This window comes from Propithecus coquereli, unplaced genomic scaffold (assembly GCF_000956105.1).
Source record: "Propithecus coquereli isolate 6110/MARCELLA unplaced genomic scaffold, Pcoq_1.0 Scaffold282, whole genome shotgun sequence".
In the NCBI taxonomy this organism is placed as follows: Eukaryota; Metazoa; Chordata; class Mammalia; order Primates; family Indriidae; genus Propithecus; species Propithecus coquereli.
The window spans coordinates 1532109-1535588 of NW_012148419.1; positions in this window are offsets into that span (position 1 = coordinate 1532109).

A 3480-nucleotide genomic window follows, 5' to 3' on the forward strand; every position below is an offset into this window, starting at 1 on the left:
AGTGCTAGGATTACAGGTGTGAGCCACCGCTCCCAGCCTTGTAATATATTTTAAGATCAGAAAATATGATGCCTTCAGCTTTGTTCTTTCTCAAGATTTTCTATTCAGAGTCTTTTGTGGTCACATATGAATTTTAAGATTTTTTTTTTCTATTTCTGGAAAAAATACCATTGTGATTTTGATAGGGATTACATTGAATCTGTAGATCACTTTCCATAGTATGGACATTTTAACAATATTAATTCTTCCAATCCATGAACGTGGGCTATATTTCAATTTATTTGTGTCTGTAATTTCTTTCATCAATGACTTGTAATTTTCAGCATACAAGTCTTTTACCTCCTTCGTTGAATTTGTTCCTAAATATTTTATTTTTTTGATGCTGTCATAAATGGTATTGTTTTCTTAAGGCAAGGAGTTGCTATTTTGACAAGAGAAAGCCAGCACACATAACAGTACTCTGCAGTCCTATTTTAAGTGAAGTGAGGACAATATGAATGCACTTGTATTCTGTATGAGTGATGTAGACAAAACCTGACTGGAGAATTAAAGGAAACATATGGAATTAGCATGAGTGACAGCCAACTTCCAAGAAGACCCCCAGTGATTCTCATCTCCTGGTATGCATACCTCTGTACCCTCTCACACTGAGTAGGGTAATCTGTGGAACCAATAAGATATTCAGAACAATGGTGTGTGAATTTTGAGGTCAGGTCATAAAAAGCATCAGGGCTTCTGCCTTGTTCTCTCTTGGATCCCTATTTCTGGGGGAAGCAAGCTGCCATATCATGAAGACATTCAGGCGGTTCTATAGAGAGGTCTACATGGCAAGGAACTGAGGCTTCCTGCCAAGAACCAACACTGATTTGCCAGACATGTAAGTGAACTAACATAAAAGTGGATCCTCCAGCTCCAATCAAACCTTCAGATAGCTACAACCCCAGCTGACATGCTCACCAGGAGCTCATTAGAGACTTTAGGCCAGAACCACCCACTTAAATTATATCTGGATTCCTGATCTACTAAAATTGTGTAAAATATAAGTGGTTATTTTCCTGAGCTGCTAAGTTTTCAGGTAATTTGTTATACAGTAATAGATAATACAGCATGTAAAGCCTGAAACTCCCAAAATCATTTACAAAGTTTTATGTTTACAAGAATCTAGCAGTATCAAAACATTCAGTCTGACTTAATGTAACTGGTTATTTTTTCCTAAACTTTTCTCCCATGGAAGAAATGTGTAATCTACTCGGTTGTTATTTTTGTAGGGGGTGGTGGAGGTGTGGTGTGCAAATTTCTCCCTTCCAGGAAATTTGAAGGTTGAACTGTTCATATCCCTGAAAAGATTATTGGTGCTAATAACTTGGGGTCAGCCTTCAAGGGCCATCAATATCCTTATGAAAGAGAAGAGGATGGAACTTTGTGTTGAGAAATAATGAGGATTTGAAACAATAATGTATAGATTTAAAAGGTGAGGAGAGGAGATTGTCTGGGTAGCAAGAGTGTGGATTGCTGGATCTCAATTTGGTTTAGAGCACATCCTGCTTCTAGGAAATAGCAAATGCACTCAGAGAAGAAGATTCCCCAGCAAGAGCAAGATTCTTCAGGAGCCTCATGGATCAGAGACTGCTCAGCACCCAGAGCCTTGCCTCATTCTACACATGGGGGCAAATTTCTCTTTTGTACCAGCACTGCATCATTTTATTACTCCTTAGGAATAACTCAAGGTGTGGCCATGGTAGGCAGTGCCAACTAGGTTTTACTCTTTGCCTTTTGACTCTCACCCACTGCCATGTTCCAGGACACCTACAAGCTCAAAGGGCCCCCCTGAGTACCTGCAAGTGGGGAGAAAGGAAGAGTATCTTAGAAAGGCTCAAATGAGCAAGCTTGAGACCCTCTCCTCCTCCCAAATGAGAAAGTGATCAGTGAAAGCTCTATGTGCATATGTATTTTTTTTCCTAGGGAGAAAGTCTACAGTTTTCATAAGATTTTCAAGTGAGTATATGATCCAAAAAATGCTGCTCAAATCTAGGAACATTTAAAATGTCAAATCTGTATTTTTATAAGTACTATTTCCTTCTACATAAATGAAAAGTTTTTACTGGGAATGTTTACTATATCATTGTATTATTTTAATAATGTTACATTAATTGATATGAGTGGTTTATAAATGATAATCTCCATGAGGACAAGAATACCAATCTTATACATAATACTTAACATATTGCTTTCTCAAAGAAGTTATTCTATAATTATTTGTTAAATGAATGAATTATAAATGAAAAAGGTAAGAAAAAAGGAAAGCATGTATAAGCCTATGTGTGGTCAAAATTTCACATAATGTATGTTCCCTAGGGGGAAAAAAGGTAAATTTGTAACTACTTTGTTAAGATCAACATAGTATGCTTTGGTTTAAAATACAAAATGGATCAATATACCCTGCTTAATCAGCATTCTCCCTTCCCCCCTTTCCCCAAATCCATTCTTTTCTTTTTTCTGCCTCTGTGCACTCACAAATTGATCACCAAGGACTGCACATCCTGCACCTGCCTTGCCAAGTCGGCTGTTGTTTTGGCTTGGTCAATGGGAGGCACTGGCAGAAGATAGGAGGACAGGAGAGAAAGAGATGAGGGTATTTCTTCCCAGTCACCCCTGCTTTGACAAATTATCTGTATGAGAAACCTTATCCCTCTTAGATTACAGTGCTTACCTGGTGGTCCTTTTTGTGTGGTTCTAGCTGTCAGCTGACCTCTGTAACACTCTCTCCATGCTGTGTCCCTCAGCCTGAGGGGTATTGCTAATCTCTGGGTGCCCACCATCCCTTGTCTGTCCCCTTAACCATATCATGGTAAGTAGTACTCTCACTAACACTTCTTCATTTGGACCACGTGGAGGAAATTCTGTTTCCTATAGGATCTCTGACTGATACACATTGTGTGTGTCAATCATGTGCTTCATGTACATTATTTTATTTAATCTTCAGAAGCCTGAGAGCTAGATACTATTATGTCCCTTTTACAACTGAGTTAGCCCTTTACTGTGAGTTAACATCCTGGCTACATGAGGCTGCACCAGTGAGTCTGTAGACATCTGCATATTGGGTGGTTTGCAAACAACTAATGACTAATGATGCATCAACAGTTCCTGAAATTAAATATGTAGACAACTGCTAATAGGCCATAAGGTTGATACATGCTAGTTGATTATATATCACGATTAGACAGAAAGGTGTTTCTTTAAGATTACCTTCGAAATCCAATGTCAAATACACTATTTGCTAGCTTTTCTATGACAATTCAACAACCCCAGAAGACTTTTATAATTGGCTATCTACATAGTGCTTATAATTAATGCATAGCTTTAAGAAGTAAAATTAATTCTTATTAACAGTTCCTGAAATTAAATATGTAGACAACTGCTAATAGGCCATAAGGTTGATACATGCTAGTTGATTATATATCACGATTAGACAGAAAGATG